General features: G+C 35.5%; 1 long non-coding RNA gene across 2 annotated transcripts in view; it reads left to right on the top strand.

Moving 5' to 3' along the window:
- Positions 1 to 526: 526 nt before the first annotated feature.
- The window catches only part of LOC105494334 (uncharacterized), a 636,433-nt gene continuing 618,032 nt past the window's right edge, over positions 527 to 18,927 (top strand). For both annotated transcript variants that reach the window (XR_011608282.1, XR_011608284.1), the window contains exons 1-2: positions 527 to 637; positions 5,009 to 5,102. This is a non-coding gene — a long non-coding RNA (uncharacterized lncRNA). The remainder of the gene's footprint in view (positions 638 to 5,008; positions 5,103 to 18,927) is intronic.

Genomic DNA, 18,927 nt, shown 5'->3' on the forward strand with positions numbered 1-18,927 from the left:
AAGGAATATCAGTAAGATACTAAAAAGTGGCTGGGCCCAGAGAGGACATTTGTTCTATATAATAAACTGAAGAAAAAGTCAATGCAAGAAATAAAGATAAATGTAGTGCAGAATAAAAACATATGTTAGTTGTAGTTACATTTATTTATAAAGATAAATTTAGTGTAGAATAAAAATATGTTATAGTTAGTTACATGGAATATTCTCCTATACCATTTTTAAAGAATAGCAGTAATTTACCTCATTGTATTAGTCATTTGATTGATTGATTTTACTTAGTTAATCCACCGATTTGCCAAAGAAATAGTACAGCTACCTACTTATTCAGAGAAGGCTCTGGAAAGTGGGAGCAGCTGTTCCTGTTTGTTTACTTTTTGTCCACAAATTCCCAACCTGCTTCTCCTGGTGATATGGTTTCTATACACAGTGACTTTAGTATGACTTTGACTTCCGTTTCAGCAGTGCGTGTGAGAGTTTCATTCAAAGAAATGAATATACTACTCTCTTCTTTATTTTTTGTAGAAATGTGCAGTGGTCTGGCTCACAGGGATATCCACAAGCCAGACCCAGAAAGCCTTTGCTACCACTGATGAAGATGCGAAGTCCACAGCCCTCCAGCCAGAAGACCCTTGGTCTAGTAAGTGTCACACTGTAATTCTGTGATCTCAGAGTTCCCAGGAGATGAGACTGGTGAAGAAGCAAGGCTTCTATGGGTCCCTAGTGTAATCTTGGCTGAGGGAGAAGGGTCCAATAATTCCTGAAATATATTTAAAGGAAGCTGTAAAATTTCCTGCCAGAAAAGTTGCTCTGTCAGCTTCCATTCCCATAATATTACTGGCTGCACGATTAGAGCTTAAACGCTTATACAGTCCTTCAATTTTGTCAGTTTTCCCTAAACACTTCTCAGCTTATGTCACATATCTACATGTGATGGGAATATACAGTTCCTCATCTACTACTTCAGTTTCCTGCATAATCTGCATCCACACCGAATAACCATGAGCAGAACTCACTAAATGGATACGGAAGACTTCTGGAAGGATTTTTCAAGGCACTAGGTGAAATTATTTAAAAGCCGACAGATTCTGCAGACAAGCATGTCAGCTCCTCTGACACCCCTGAGGATTCACACCCTGAAGAAATTTGTAAATGTGAAACAGAAGCCCAACAATTGGACTGTGCAGTGACAAAAACGTCGCTCTGTCCAAAAACCTGAGTAGGCGAAGGAAGTTTATTTTGCGTCCTCTGATATAAGTCACCTTGCCAAGTAAAGAATGAGAGCAAAAAGTGCTGTTTAGTTTCATTATCTTGTTTTGCCTTTGATTACAGGATTCCATGCACTGGATTTTTACAGACGAAGAATAGGAGTGTGTTGAGAAGGGATGGGATGGTGATGAAATTAGAAACTGAATGGTGGTTGTATTGGTTCCTGAACCTTGTTATTCCTCCTACCCCTAAGTTCCATTTCAGAAGGGGTCCCAGGATGTGGGTGACTCTGGCTGTCAGAAAACACAATTAGTCTTCTTACCTCTCACCACTGTGCTCTAATTCTGAAGAATTAGGTAGCAAAACAAGCTCTGCCCTGAGAGTCTATAGGCAAGCTGAACTGTTCAAGTTGGAGACCCGGCAGACAAGTCCCCAAAGAGCTCACTTTACCTTTCATCAGCAGGATGGGAAAGATTTATTGCAATATTAAAATAAAATGTTGAAAATGTATTTTTTAGGAAGTCTACAGTGATTTTTGTCAATCTGACTTCTATCTGTTCAAAGAATGCAAAATTTCCATAAGGAACTTACTATTAATAGAACAAACAACACTTGTTTTTTAAATTCTCCTTTAGTTTAACCTTTGTTAAAACACAATTTGGCTATTCGTCTCCAAGGACTGAGAAAATAAGCCACAGTCTTTCTTTCACACAAGTCTTAGAAAGGTTTTCAATAGTGCTTAACTTTCTGGTATGCCACTAATTAAAATTAACTCTTCGGGGAGATTTTAGAAAAAGTATTCTTAAATTATAGAGGTGCTACCACACGTTAGGTTTTGTTTGTTTATTTAGGTCTTAAATCTCTATGAAACATCACTCTTGGAAAATGTCAGTGTATTGATTATGTTCCAAAAATGATACCATACCCTTTTATTAGACCATATCCAGGAGGCAATGAAAATTTATCTTATCTGATGTGACATTCAAAACAACAGTCTAGAAAACTAGGAGAAAAAAAAATCCAAGAGCTATTTAAAGTAATGGTGTGTGACCTTCATAATCACTTATATCAGTTCTGTGGCTGTATGTTTTTTATTGGTCCTAAACTTTTGCTTTAGTTAGTAAAATCATTGCAATTAGATAAAGATGAAATCTTGTATCATATTTTTGTACTATTTGGTACAGCACGTTTTGAATACTGGACCATCAATAAATGTTAGCTTACGTTAGTTGTGGAAAGCTCAAATGGAAAGCAAAATAATAATAAAAATAATAATTACATTGCAAAATCAAAGAATGTTAAGGTTGTAAGCATAATATAAGTGATCCAAGTGACAAGGTCTTTGCCTTTGGGTGCCTAATTTAACAATGAGGACCTATTTGATGGCATTGACCGTAACAATGGAGAGGGACACAATCATGAACAGGAGTGAAGTGCACCTGCTAAGCTGTGAGAAAGCGGAACTAAAACTAGCAAATTTAAGACACAGCACAGCCCTCCTACCCATATCCTAATACTGATATGCCTACAGCTTGGAAGCAGAGGCCAAGTACAATCGAGGAAATCCTTTTCTCCACAGTTCCCTCTTCCTTAGCTTACCTACTTAGTTTTTTTTTCCCCCGTTTATTTCTTTTATTTTTATTAAACATCAAATTGGACAATAATTGTACATGATAGGCTCCTGAAATAGGCTGAATTGTGTCTCCCCAAAATTCATATGTTGAATCCTAATCTACAACCCCTTAGAATGTAATCTCATTTGGGAACAGGGTGGCTGCAGATGTAATTAGTCAAGACGAAAGTGTAGTTCATGGAACAGAGGGAGCCTCTAATACAATATAATCGCTATCCTTATAAAAAGGGGAAATTTGGACCCAGACATACATGCAGAGCACCAGAGGCCAGGGAAAAGGCAAGGAAGCAACGCTTCCTCACAGCCCTCAAGGACAACCAACCATGCTAACACCTTGATCTTAGACTTCAGCCTTCAGAACTGTGAGGCACTAAATTTCTGTTGTTTCAGCCACCCAATTTATGACACTGTTTTATGGCAGCCTGAGCAGACTAATACTACTCCCTTTGTGTAGACTCCCTAAGTCACCTTTTCCAAAGTGATCTGATCATCAGAATTGTTTGTGCAGCTTTTAAAAATATAGATTTTAATGGAAGTTCTCACAACAGATTCTGATTTAGAAAGTTTGGGGTGGATCTGGGAATCTTTATTAAAACAAAACCATAACGACAGAACTAAACAAAAAGTCTGGTCTATGATTCTGATGCAGAGTTGGATTTAAGAACCGCCACTCAAGGGAAAAAAATACAGAGGCAATTTTTCCAACGTCAAGTAAGCTGGTTCTTTGGTTCTAGTGTTTTTCTCTGATTTAGTTGGTGAGCTTAAAATGTGTCTTCCTCTTCTGGGTTTCATTTTCTCTTAGGCGAAATGAGGAGGTTGGACCTTACTGTAAAGCACCAAAATCTGTAGTGAAAGTTACTCTTGCCAATATTCCTTCCCTATTTATGTCAGTGATGAGAACATATAGAATGTTTCCTTCATCGTTGTGCACGTGGCAGTCAGTAACAATTCTACTTCCCTGTGTAGGTTAAGCTCCCCATCCCCAGGAAATGGAATCCAAATTAAAGACGTGTGTGCAGGTGGCTTATTGGAAGGTGAAGCAAGCAGGGTGAGCGGAGGGAGAACTTGTACTGCCATAGAGTCTCAACAGGGGCTCAAACAGTTCCCCCGCTGACGTGTGAGCTGAACTAAGCCTTCAGATATTTCCCAAATTGAAGTTAGGGGGCTGGGCTTTGGATACCACATTGATTAGCCACTCACTGCATGTGGGTTACTTTCAGAGAAGGCGAGGAACCTGTGGGAGAAAGCATCCTTCCGTTGAGGACAGCTCCTAAGGAGGAGTCAGGCTGAGAGAGGTGACAGGAGTGCCTCAGTTCTAAAGATGGCTGGTCTCCTGGAGGCCACCAAAGCACCTCCTGCAGTTCATCTCCTGCACATTGGATTCTACTTGTTTGGGATATTCACCCCATCTGAGAACAGCTTCCCCAAGATTATGGCTGGCCTCTCTTCCTGGGCAACTTAAAGAGAGGAATGTTAGTTGGATAAACTATAGTTCTTATTGCTTGCTGCTCATAAGCCAACACTCATCTCCTCCCTTACTCTCCTGCCTATTTTAAATTCTCATCACCCTCAGCTGCCCCATCTGTTGGTCTATGTGACTTGCCTGGTGGAATGAGCCACTATCATCAACTGAGCTTTCTCTGACCATGACTGCTGCTATAGTCAATTTACCACCACAACTGGACAAAGGAGTATCAAGGAGTCTCCTCTGCGAATCACCTCAATTCCTGAGTAGTAATTCTTGCTACTCATTGTTATAAGATTATATTCCTGAAAGAGGTGTGTACATTTAACCTATAATTTGTATACTCTTTACTGTTTTTTATAATGGACATGGGAAAGACACTAAAGTTACTTTATATGGAGCGTTCATAGCTGTGATGGTTAATTTTATGTGTCAATATGGCTAGATCATGGACTGCCCAGAGATTTGACTAAATATGATTTCAGGATATGCCTGTGAGGGTGTTTCTGGATGACATTGGCATTTGAATTGGTGCACTCAGTAACACCGATGACATTATCCATCAGTTGAGGGTCTGAATAGAACAAGAAGTGGAAGAAGGAGGAACTCACCCTTTTTGCTTCCTGTCTGACTACTTGAGCTGGGCGTTAGCCTTTTTTTGTCTTTGGACTGAGACTCACACCATTGGCTTCTCTGCTTTTCAGGCCCTTGGATTCAGACTGAATTGACATCGACAGGTTTCCTGTATTTTCAGCTTGCAGGCAGCTGACTGTGGGACTTCTCAGCCTCCTTAATCATGTGAGCAAATTTCACTTAATATTGTAAAGATTGCTTTAGTCAGCTGGCCAGGTTCTTAAATTCTTGAAAGTAAAAGTGATGGCAGGAGTTGACACTGAAGTGCTATATAACCTGTGACATGAGAGAAGGACTTTCTCTTTTTTCTATATAATCTTCATCCAGAATTACTTTTGGAATTGGCCAGAAGAATTTCAAGCACTATCTTTTATTGTGAGAAATACAATAATACTAGTTTAAAAATCATATATTTTGTATGCTAGATTGTTGTCTAAAGATATCCCAGGACCCCACAAAGACATAGTTACTGAACATCGTGTTCAAATACAGGTTATAATTATCAACATTAAGGTCCTTTAATTCCATATTCTGTGTATTTAGAATCCTCTATTAGGGAACCAGTATCACTCATGATAAGGGAAACAAAAGGCAGTTCAAAATGCATATATTTATTTATGTTTTACATGCTTCAGATTTGAGAAGTGTATTCTGTCTTATAAACCCACAAAGCCTTAGACGATAGCTCCGTGATTGGTTCATCAATCTATCATGTTAGGCAAAGCTTATTTCCAAATGTAACAACAAAACACATGATTAAATGTTACAATAAATAGGAAATATGGTTTCTAGTGAAAATGAAACATCCTTGTGTGTACTATCCTAATAATTTATGTCAAGGCTCTTTACAGCATCTTACCAATCTCAAATTTCCAATCAATGATGAATCCAGATCTTGGGCCTTGCGTGTCATCATACAGTTTCCTTTTTATAAGGAAGAGCTGCTTTCATGTGTTACATTACTTCATGCAAATTACACATCAGGTATGCACCAAACAAATTGGTAAAGTAAATTTTGTTGTGATCTAATTCCCGTAATAGTGTTTCCTAGGAAAAATATATTTGAGTTTCAAGTGTCATAGTCATAAAGGAAATACTTCCCCTGCCTTCCTTACCTCCCTTCCTTGATTTTCCCCACTCCTTTCCTTGTACTTCTTCCTTCTCTTTCATCCTTTCTTAAATATTTATTGAACATAAATTATGTGCCAGGACCTGTGATGGGCTCCAGGGGTACAGAAATGAAATACACTACCATTCCTTTAAAGAGTTCATCGTGGGCAAGGCAGGAAAAGAAAAACATAAGCACATACATACACACATAGATAAATGAGTAACTGCAATACAGTGCAATAAGTAAAATAGCAGAGAAATATGCAGAAAAAAAGAGGGAAATCTTAGTCCTGAGAAACTTTGCAAAAAAGATAATGTCCTAACCCAATGAGGATGAGGAATTTCTTCCATGTGAGGAAATAGGAACATAGTATTACAGACAGAAGAAAAGGCAGGTCAAAGATCATAATGTTAGTAAAGCATGACATATTTGGGAATTGCAAATTCCTCAATATCACTTGAACTTAGCCTACAGTAGGAGAGAGGTAAGAGATCAAGCTTCAGAGACAAATGAGGAAGATCAAACAGGTTGGAATGCAATACCAGGGTTCCCAGATTTGAATCTATTGGGAAAAAGCATCAGCAGAGTCATTATGTGAGCATCAAGAATGGTGTGTGTTAAATCAAGTTTAGTCTAAAGCTGCCTCCTCGTGTATGTTAAGTTTGGTGTAAAGGTTTCTGTGTACATTGTGACTATAACCTAAATGGACCTGTATACAGACTGTAGCCTATTCTTTTGCTAGTCACTGAGTTTTTGCCAATCAAAGGTTGCCAACTTTTCAATGTTCAAATAAGGCAAACAGCCAATTTGGCTGTTTCTGTACCTGACTTCTGTTTTCTGTATATCATTTTCCTTTTTCTGTCTGTAAATTTTCTTCTACCATGGGGTTGCACTAGAGTCTCTGAGCCTACTCTGGTTCTGGAGACTGTCTGATTCATGAATCATTCTTTACTCAATTAACCTCTTTTAAATTTAGTTTGGCTAAAGTTTTTGTTTTAACAATGTGCAAGTGCACACATGTGTGGGCCAGTAGAATTCTGGTAATGGTTATTAGGCCGAGTTGTAGAGTTGGGGGGTATGATAGTTAATGGTGTGTCAGTGGTGAGTGGGACACAGGGAACCCAGATTAAACCTTGCCTGTTGGTACATCTGTGAGAATGTTTCTAGACAAGAATAACATTTATGTTGGTAAACTCCGTGAGATAGATGGCCCTCCCCTGCATGGTCAGGCATCATCTCTTCTGTTAAAAATCTAAAGAAAACGAAAGGTGGAATAAAGAAAAATGTGTGTGTGTTTTCTTTTTTTTCCCTGTATCACTGCTTGAGCTGGGACATCTCATCTTTTTATTTTAACTTTTATTTTAGGTTGAAGGGTACATGTGCAGTTTTGTCATATAGGTAAACTCAAGTCCATGGGTATTTGCTATACAGATTATTTCATCACCCACATCAAATCTACACATATCAATACTAACCTTTAATGTAAATGAGCTAAATGCCCCCATTTAAGAGGCACAGAGTAGCGTGCTGGATAAAAAATTAAGGCTCAATAGTATGTTGTCTTCAAGAGACCTGCCACACATGCATTGACACCCATAGGACATCTTATCTTTTCTCCTCTGGTTCTTCAGCTGGGATTTACATCATGGTCTGCCCTGCTTCTCAGGCTCTCACACTCAGACTGAATGGCACTTCTGGCTTTCTGGTCCTCCTGATAGTAGACTTGTCAGCCTCCATGACTACGTGAGCCAGCTCCTCATAATGTGCCTTTTATGTGCGTTTATATTCTGTTAGATCTCTTTTCTCTGGAGAACCCTAATACAGATGATTAAACAAGGTTAAAGGCAAAGATGCCAGTTAGAAAATAATTATGGAGTTGTTAGAAATTGTAAAAGAGTATAGCAATATCTCTTATGAAGACTTAGAGGGAAACATGTCAGGATTTAGTGGCTGATAGGTCAAAGCAAGAAAAAGGAGTCATGGCTTAGTCTTTCATTCTAATTTGGAAGACTGAATGGTTGAGTGCAGTCATTACTGAAGATATGAACCTTAGAGAACAAGCAAAAACTGCATTAGACCCATTAAATTTGCAGTACCTGTAGGAAACTTTAACTTGTGTTTTTCTTTGTTGCTTTTGTAATGGGAAGTTTATTTTACCCTGCATATTTTTTTTCTCTCAGTTGTCTTAGCTAGATCAACATAGCAGCACAGCCTTGTGTATGTTCCTCCCTGAGACTGTTGCCATTTTGAAAGAGTGACTTAAAAGGTGTTTAGCGTGCTTTGTACAATACTCAACATGCTACTTTGTGCAAATAGATTCACATACCTTTGGGTGAAGATTTTACCATGAGCCACCCTGAAGTTATCCATAAATGGACAATGACAGATTTTTCAGCAAGTTGTCACCTATTTTCTTTCTACTTTCTCACTATCTTTAAGTATAGCACCTCTGACATTGAAGTGTTTTACAAATGGTAACTCACTTATCTTCACACCCTTGCTGTGAAATACAATTGTGATGAGAAAACCTGTGATATTTTGAGAGGCAGGTGAGGAGAAAGTCAAACACAGACTATTGATTATCTATCTCTTTCCTGAATATCAGAGGGGGAAATTATTGCAGGACTATTCATTTCATTTTTAAGTATTTCAGAAGCTTGTTTCTCCACAATTTTAATGCCTTGCAATTATCACTTTGCTGCTAATATCCCTAATCTCATTAAATTACCAATTAAAAAATTAACCCAAATAATTCTTCACACCTGAAGATAGACGATTTCTAAATGTCATATCTGGTATTTCTTTCTATTCTACCTGAAACAAAGCCAAAGAAACTATACTTCTTCTAAATGCATCTCAAGTCCTATTCTAACAGAAGTTTATGAAATAGGGTTTTGAGGGAAACCATAGGAAAGATTTCTGAAATAATGTATTTGCAAATTATTTGTGACATATACATACCAGCATGAGCTTTTTCAATTTTTCTCATTTGTGAATAGTTGGAACTCTGATGGGCTTGTGTAACTTTGGATCTAAGACTGCATTGTTCTTAATGTTCTCATTCCAATAATTGTTGCTGCTTAATGTGTTTATCGACTCAGATACAATACTATTTTCTCAATTCATATACACCTGGGGAAACACACGTTAATTAAGCAGACTTCTGATTTTTAGATGCTCATAGAACTGATTGTGCTGATGAACATTGGTTATTATTTCACGAATGACTCTCAAAACAACACTGTGCTCCACGTTAGTGCTCCGAGCCTCAGAGCTTCAGAGTGACTCACTTAGCAACAGGAGTACAGCTGGGAAACTGCCAGAACTGAAGAAAATAAAAGATTTGAAAATTTGTGATCACAAGCAATAGTCCCTATCACTGCACATTTTGAGCCTAGTTTGGCTTGTATAGCCACTCACATGGCCTATACAGCCACTGCATAGCCAGTGTCTCAAAGAAACTGTCAATTCCAATCCCAGTTCTCTCTCGTTCTCACTGTAGCTTTAGGTATCAATGAAAATCTCTGATATTGTTTCCTCCTTTGCAAATATTGAGTTTTTAGTTCAGTAAATTCTTGTAACAAAATTATTCCTTTATCAGGCTGTCTCTTACCTGTGCGCTTTCAGAGTTCTGAATGCTTGTAACAGCTTTATGTATGTTTACTAGAAATTGGAAACAATCGTGATAGCCTTCACCCAGTGAATGGACAGACAAACTATGCATGCATGCAATGGAATCCTACTGAGCAATCAAAAAGAGAACAAATTATTGATTTATGCAAAATATCATGAGTATTAAATGCATATTTCTAAGTGAAAAAAAGCCGTAAACAAAGTCTATATTCTGTATGATTCAATTTATATGACATTGTGGAAAAGGCAAAGCTATAGGATGGAAAACAGTAAGAAGCATCAATGATATTCACAAATTGTAGTGCATGGGGGATTCAGCATAAAGGGACAGCACAAGAGAATTTACTGGGTTGATCCAGCTGTTCTGAATCATGACTGTGATAGTAGATACACCACGCTGTGCATTTGTTGAAACCAGTAGAATTATATATCACAAAGAGTGATTTTACTCTATTCAGAAAATGGAACACAAACCAAACCAAATGAACTAACTATATTAATGAGAATAATACAATGAAGAGGTATGTAGGGAAATAAAAGAACTTACTTAACACTGGAAAAAAGGATTTTGATTGGGTGATTTAAGACTAAAGTCAAAATGTACAATACATAGATTTTCTATTCAAGTTAGAAAATAGTTCACAGGTGTATGAGTTAGCAATTCTAAAACTAGCAGGCCCTGGGTAGAACAACTAAGTAAATATATTGTAGCAATTAGAGCCAAAATTGTTGCTCTTGGAGAAAGCTCCAACATCCTTGAAAAGGCTAGAATTAACTCTTGATATTTGATTTGAATTGGAGGCATCAGATTTATCTTGATTTATTTTTAATAAGTAGATTGATAGATAGATAGATGATGGATGGATGGAAAATAGAAGATAGATGGGTAGATAGATAGATAGGAGATACATATGGGTGTATATGTAAGCCTGAATTACTATACAGACATCTATTTCCTAAGCTTTATCAACTAAGAGAGCCTAGAAATAATGACACTCTGCAGCATTGAGCATAGCATATTCCAAGATCTCTGTTTCTAAGTCTCAAATACCAATAAAAGCAATCTTGAAGAAGTGGTGTATTCCAGAGGTGGGGTAGAAAAAAATAGCAGATGGGCCTGGAGCATCTTGTGGTACCAGAAAGTAAGGATATGCTCCAAAAAAAAGATAGGTGGCATGTCAAAAGGTCAAGGAAGAAAACCTGACAGAGTTCTCAGTTTTAAAAACTGGAACATTTTGGACCACAAACTATAGTAGTAGTAGTAATGGGTTATAACCTCCAGAGAAAATAAATATCTAAAATTCTATACTGAAATAAATAAATTGAATGAATAAATAAGTGGTGAATAATACACAGCTCTTTCTTATGAAGAATTCCAACAAATAAATGAAGAAGGAAGAGAAAGAAAGAAAATCACCACTAGAACACTGGGGTAGTAATTATTTTGGGTAGGAGCCTCCAAGGGATGCAAATTAGTAAGCAAAAATTTGAAGAGAAACAGGATACTTGCATAGTCTCAAATTACTCATTACGAATGAAAAAGTAGTATATTTTCAATCAAGAAACTAAGGCAAAGTCACCTTCATTTGATCATCACAGTTCTCCAGTAATAAGACATATTGACATGTGCAGTCTAATGTGATGCACTGAGACAGGCATATTGCTTCTGTGGTACTCTTGTTAATAATGAACATTCAACCTTCATAATAAAACATCAAACAAACCTGAATTAAAGACATATGTCAAATTAACTGGCCAGTACTCTTCTAAAGTGTTGAGTTCATAAAAGAAAACTAAAGACTGGATTTTTTTACAGATTGGAAGAGATTAAAGAGACTAGCAATGAAGGGCAATTCAGATCTTGAATTGGAACCTGGAACAGCAGCAGTAAATCTATTAGTGGAAAAATATATGAAATATTAATAAAGTCCATGGTTTAGTTAATTGTATCATACCAATCAACATTAATTTATTTATATTGCTATTTGTACTATGGGATACAAGAGTTTACAATTAGGGGACACTGGGGAAAGGGGTATATGGGAACCACCAGTGTATTTTTTCGATGTTTTTGTCAATCTAAAATTATTTCAAAAATAAAATTCAAAAAAGTAGACATTGTTATGATATAATTTGATGAGAAAGCAGGGTGTTAGCTAGTGTTGCTCATTATGTGTATAGCAATGCAATACTGTTTCTGTGAAATCAATGGGTCTGTTACAAGAAGCTAAAAGACAGTTGTAGGCTACTTTCGTTCTCTTTTGGGTAGAGAACACTGCAGTGATTTGTGGGATGGTACAAGCTTGTGGATCCTCAAGGGTAGAGTATGACTAGCTCTTCTTGGCATCCTTAGGCTCCTTTAGATTCATCAGAGATGGTCATGCAGTTGACGGCCCACACATAGAAAGGATACAAAGAATGGTATTTATGGACATGAGCTTGGGGTGAGACTGCTTGTGCCTGAATTCAGCTTCATCACTTGATTTGTGGTCTTGGGCAAATTAATCACCCCATGCCTCAGTTTCCTCATCTGTTAATCAGGAAGAGAAAATAATAGTACACATCTCTTAAGATTATTATAAAAATTAAGTGAGAAAACATTTGCCAAGTACTTAGAACAGTGTCTGGCATTAAGTAAGCCCAGTATAATTTTTAAACAAAATTAAATTGAATGAAAATAAGAAAAATAGAAAATTGCGTCTTAGAAACTCCAAATTGTTTTGGGTGGATAGCATACATACATACAGGCACTGTTTTAAAACATTTTACCCAGCAATATAAAAACAAGCACAAATTAGCTTTGGTATAAAGAACGAGTACTTTACATGCCAAGTGAGGGAGTGAGCCCAGTCAAGTGATAGTAATCAGGGAATGCTAAAGATAAATCATTTTTTCATAAATATTATGTATCTGATGAAGCTATCCTCAAGGGTACTTCATCATTTTTAAGAGAGATGAATTATATTTTATTTTTGAATAGTTAACACATTTTACTACCAATAGCGAGAACAAGCATCTGGTTCACTTAACAATACATTTAAACCAGCAGCTTTTGTAAGTTCTGTAACTTTGACAGTTGTATACACCCATCATCATTGCAATTATCACCTCTTTTGGTAATTTAACCTCAATTTCTGATCTCTCTCCTAACATATACTGCACTATTTTTATCCAGTTAGCCTTCCAGTGCCTCGATTCTACAGATTTAAAATGAAGATTCCTCATATTTTCTTTAAAAATAAATTCTTTTTTCCACACCATTTTTTTCAATTACATAAATGTGTAATGCAACTTCACTGTCATTTTGGAAACTTTTTTGTACTAAACTCAATAGGTAAACAATTCTTAAAATTCTTAATTTGTTAGTCAATGGGAATATACTGAATACTGGCTAATGCCAGACATTTCACTAAGTACTAGGGATACAACAGGGAATTAGTCATTGTCCCTAGACACAAGGAAGTGAAGGGTAAACAGAGGCTTACTGAACGTTTCATTTCTTTCTCACATTCTCGATCTTACTTGCTGTTAGTCAGAGCTGGGAGACTAGTCCTGTGGGCTCTAAGTAGAAATGACACACATCATCTTGAGCTGAGGCAGTGAAGTGCGCACCATTAATTCTTGATGCATGGTGGCTGAGAGCCATGTTTCCAACAGAGCCTGAGATATATTTGCATGTAGGAGATTTATTTGGGAAAATCCTCTAAGAAACAAAATAAGGATGGAAGAAAGGATTGGGCAGATGAAGAATAAGATGCATTCACAACCTAGGCTTCAGCTGCTCTTGTGGGAAGTCCTGGAGTTTAGGGGGCTGTCAGGGTTGTCCGAAGTTGAGGCAAAGGTGCTCACCCTTTGCCCTCTTTTATCAGCCAGTTTTTAAATGTAGGCTGATGCCAGGACTAGGCAGTTACCTTTAGCCTAAGCCTAGGGAAGTTACTGGGTGTGGATTCAGCTGTGAGGCTTCAGCAGGCCGTAGCTTAGGGAACTGAAATGAGTGTCCTGGTACTGCAGGGGGAATAGGGATGGCCCAACACACCAACTACTGTGTTACAGAAACTGTATTAGCCTGTTGTTGGGGCTGTTATTAGGACTTGAGGATTACAAATAAAGTTACTGTGAATATTCATGTACCAGTCTATATAAGGGAATATGCTTTTACTTCTTTTAGGTAAATATCTAAAAGTAGCATGAATTACTATTGTAACTTTGACAAAAATCAAGGGAAATTATAAGTATATAGCTCTTTCTTCATTCCCTATTCTGTCCTATTGGTGTATTTCTCTATATTTATGCCAATATCACATTTAAAAAAAGTTACTGTAGCTTTACAAATCGCTAGTTAGTGTGAGTCCTCAAACAGTTCATGTCTTTCAAAATTATTTTGACTCTTTGCTTTTTGAATTTCCATATCAATTTTAAGATCACTTTCTCAATTTCTACAAAGTACTCTATAGGAAGATGTAGAAATGAATTTCTGGAGAAATAATATCTTAACATTATTGAGCTATTCAGTCAATGAACGTGTTACACTTTTCATTTATTTGTATATGCTATAGTTTATCTTGGAAATATTGTCTAGTTTTCAATATAAAGGTACTGTGCACCAGAATTATTCATAAGTATTTCATATTTTGATGCTATTGGAAATGTTATCTAAGTTTCAATTTCCAATTGTTCATTGTCACTATATAGAAATACAATGCATTCTTGTATGTTACTGTTGTTTCTGTTTTGCACACTTGTGAAACTCAGTCTTTTTAGTTGTAGTAGGGTTATTGGTGAATTCTCTAGCATTTTCTATAGAAACAATTTTGTTGTCTGTGAATAAAAATAAAATAAAGTTCATTTTTGGATATTTATTTATATTGCCTTATTGCAGTAGCTAAAGCTTCCAGGACATTCTTTAATAGAAATGGTGAGCATGGACATCCTTACTTTATTCATTATTTTAGGGGCTTTTAAAAATTAAGTATGATGTTAGCTAAAGAGTTTTTCATTGTAGTCCTGTACCAACTTAAGGAAATTCTACCTGATCTTAGTTTACTAAGAGATGTTGTTTGTTTGTTTGTTTTAAATATTAGAAATAGATGTTAGATATTGTCAATTGCTTTTCTACATATATTGATATGATCTGGCTATTTTTTCTTTTTATTCTGCTCATATGATACACTATTTATTTTCTAACGTTAAACAAGCCATGAATTCCTGGGATAAACACTACTTAGATGTTTAAATCGCCTTATTTATATATTTTTATTCAATTTCCCAAAATTTTGTTAAGACGTGTGTGTGTGTGTGTTTATGTTCATGAGGAGTATTGATCTGTACTTTGTTTTTTTATAATGTTCTCAATTGAGTTCAATATAATAATCATGATGGTTTTTTTTTTGGGAGAGGGTCTCACTCTGTCCCCCAGGCTGGAGTGCAGTGGCATGATTGTGGCTCACTGCAACCTCTGCCTCCTGGGTTCAGGCGATTCTCTCACCTCAGTATCCTGAGTAGCTGGAAGTACAGCCATGCACCACTGTGCTTGGCTAATTTTTTTTTATCTTTAATAGTGGCTGGGTTTCATCATGTTGCCAGGCTGATCTGAAACTTCTGGCCTCAAGTAATCTGCCTGCCTCATCCTTCCAAAGTGCGAGAATTACAGACATGATCCACTGTACCCATCTAATATGATAATTATTTAAATATTATTGAATGTGCTGGGAAATATTCCTTTGTCTTAAATTCTATGGAATAGTTTGAACATAACTGGTGTTAATCCTTCAAGGTTGGTTAAATTTATCTTGAAGATAATATTCTGGTGGTCCCAGAATAGTTACCACCAGAAAATTATAAATTACATATCCAAATTTTTAATAGATATGAAGCTACTCAGGTTATATTTACACACACATGAATATATATGATCATATATTGCATAGATGTATACATACATGTATGTGTATTATATATACATATATACTTTATATATACATGCATTGGTAGTTGACATCTTTCAAGGACTTTGTTCATACCATCTAAATTGAAGAAACTTAATAGCATAAATCTGTTCAGTATATTTCTCCAGCGTTTGAAATCTGTAGGCTCTATTGTGATGTCACCTTTTTACTCAGTAAATTGAAAATTGTACCTATTTTTTTTTTTTTGCTGCATTAGTATGTCTAGAGATTTTTTAGTTTATTTAATGTATACCACTTAACCAATTTTTGTTTCATTGATTATTCATAATTTTTGCTGTGCTCATTATTATTTCCTTTTTTCTGCTTTGCTGTTTTTAATGATTTATTTTTGTGTGTTTAGTTGTTTGTTTCTTATGGGAGAAGATTAGGCTATTTGAAATCTTCTTTACTATATAGCATTTCGTGATATAAATGTTCTAAGTACTGTTTCATTGCATACAACAAGGTTTGGTATATTGTGTTTACCATTTTGTACTGACTTAAATAATTTATAATTTTCTTATTTATATCTTTTTTTGGCTCACAGATTATTTAGACATTTCCTATTCCTTTTCTGAATATTTAGGGACATTCCAGATATTTTTCTTATGTATTTCCACTGTGGTCAGAAAGTATTCTTTTATAAATTCAATCTTTTTAAACTGTTGAGACTTGTTTTCTTATTCAGAATAAGATTTGTCTAGGTAAATGTCTTGTACATACCTAAAAAGTAATCAATTCTGCTGCTGAGTGGGGTATTTTGTAAACATCAGTTAGGTCATAGTATGGTTCCAGTCATTTATTTTCTTATTGATTTTCTGTATACTCAATCAATCAACTATTAAGAGGGTGATATCAAGGTATCATGTTATAATTGTGGATTTTAGTTATCTTTTCAGTTCTGTCACTGTTTGTTTCAAGTGATTTATGCCTCTTTCATTAGGTGTACAATTATTTAGAATTATTATATCATCTTAATGAATTATCATTTTGATATGGCCCTTTTGTTTCTGGTAATATTCTTTACTCTGAAATCTACCTTGTCCCATATTAGTGAAGTTATTCCTGCTTATTTTTTAAAAATTAATCTCAACATTATAATTCTCTTTTTAAATTCTTTTTGCTTTCATTGTATTCGTGTCTTTACATTTAAGTTGGTTTTCTATAGGCAACATTTTATTCGGTCTTGCTGTTTTAGTCAATTTGACAATGACTGCCATTTAATTGAGGTATTCAGACAATTGTTGTTTAATATGATTATTGATATGACTAGATTTAAATCTGGAATTTTGCTATTTTTTATCTAAACAATCTGTTCTTGTTCAATTTTTCCTTTTTTCTTCTATATCTTGGATTAGCTAATTTTTTAAAATGATTTTCTTAGCGTCTTTGTTGGTCAGTTAGCTACAGTTTTTTAAGTCCACACACACACCCCACTGTGGTTGCTGTAGGGCTTTAGTATACAACTTAAATTTATCACAGTTAACATTTAAGTGCTTTTACTATTTTACATACGAGAATATTACAGCAAATGTATTAATACATCCAACTCTAACTTGCTGACCTTTGTACTACTCTTGTTAAGCATTTTATTTCTATGTATGTTATAAATCTTATAACACATTGTTATTATTTTTGCTTTATAGAGTCAGTTACCTGTTGATTTCTAGTTTTATACCATGGGTCAGAAAATATATTTGCTCCAAATCCAATTTTCCTATTTTTTTAAGACTTGTTTTGTAGCCTAACATATGATCTATGCTGGAGAATGTTCTGTGTGTGCTTCTGAAGAATTTGTAGTCCACTGCTGTTGGATGAAATGTTCAATCCATTTGGTCTGCAGCATTGTTCAAATCCACTGTTTTCTTAAGAATTTTCTATCTCAATGATTTATCTATTATTGAAACTAGAATATTAAAATTTCCTAATGTTATTATATTGCTCTCTATTTCTCCCTTCAGATCTGTTAATATTTGCTTTACATGTTTAGGTGTTACAATATTGGCTACATATATATTTATAATTGCTATATCCTTTTGTTTCATTGACATTTTTATCAATATATAGTAATATTTTTGCCTTTTATGACAGTTTTTGACTTATCTAGTTTGTCTGATATAAGAATAGCCACTTTGGCTCTCTCTTCGTTACCATTTTCATGGAACACTGTTTTTCATCCCTTTGTTTTCAGTAGATGTGTTCTTAAAACTAAAGTGAGTCTTGTAGGCAGTATGTGGTTGGTTTTTTAGAATCCACTCAGCTACTCTCTATGCACTTTAATTAGGAAATTTAATTCATTTACATTTAAAGCCTGTTTCATTTTGTTAGTTATTTTCTGACTATTGTAGTTCCGTTGTTGGTTTTATTCCTCTCTTGCTGTCTTGTTTTGTGAGTATATGATTATGTTTTGGAGGGATATACTTTGATTTCTCTTTCCTCCTATTTTTGTCTCTCTACTACAGGTTTTTTATTTGTATTTACCGAGGAGCTTACATAAAATATCATCTAGTTATAATAGTCTATTTTAAGCCAATAACAGCTTTAATCATATACAAAATCTCTACACTTTTATTTCTCCTCCCATACTTTGTTATTGTTGTTACCTTTTACATTGTGTGTCCATTTATAAATCATTGTAGTTTTCAAAATATGTTTGTCTTTTAGCTTTTATGCTAGAATTGAAAATATTTTATGCATCATTATTACATTATTAAACTATTCTGGTTTTGAAATTGAACACTGTGACTCACACCAGCAATCCCAGCACTTTGAGAGGCCAAAGTGGAAAGATTGCTTGAGACCAGGAGTTGGAGAACAGCCTGGGCAACATGCAGAGACTCTATCACTAGAAAAGTAAAAATAAAAAAAATAGCCGAGCATGATGATGATGTTGCAGCCTATAGTTCCAGCTACTGAGGAGGCTGAAACAGGAGGGTTGCTTGAGCCCAGACGTTCAAGGCTGCAGTGAGCTATGGTCACATCACTACATTCTAGCCTGAGCAACAGAGTGAGACCCTGTGTCTATAAAAATAAAATAAAATAAATTAATTAAATAAAGTATTCTGTATTTAATCATATATAATACTTAGCTTTTGCCAGTGAGTTTTATCATTTCATAGGTTTTCATGTTGCTAATTAGTATCCTTTTATTTCAAGTTGAAAAACTCCCTTTAGCTTTTCCTTTGACATAGGTCTAGTGGTGATGAACTTTTTAAATTATTGTTTGTCTGGGGAAGAGTGTTCATCCCACTCTGTCTTGGCCTGCAGGGTTTCTTCTGAGAAATCCACTAACAGTCTTATG

Source organism: Macaca nemestrina, chromosome 9 (assembly GCF_043159975.1).
Source record: "Macaca nemestrina isolate mMacNem1 chromosome 9, mMacNem.hap1, whole genome shotgun sequence".
Classification (NCBI taxonomy): domain Eukaryota; kingdom Metazoa; phylum Chordata; class Mammalia; order Primates; family Cercopithecidae; genus Macaca; species Macaca nemestrina.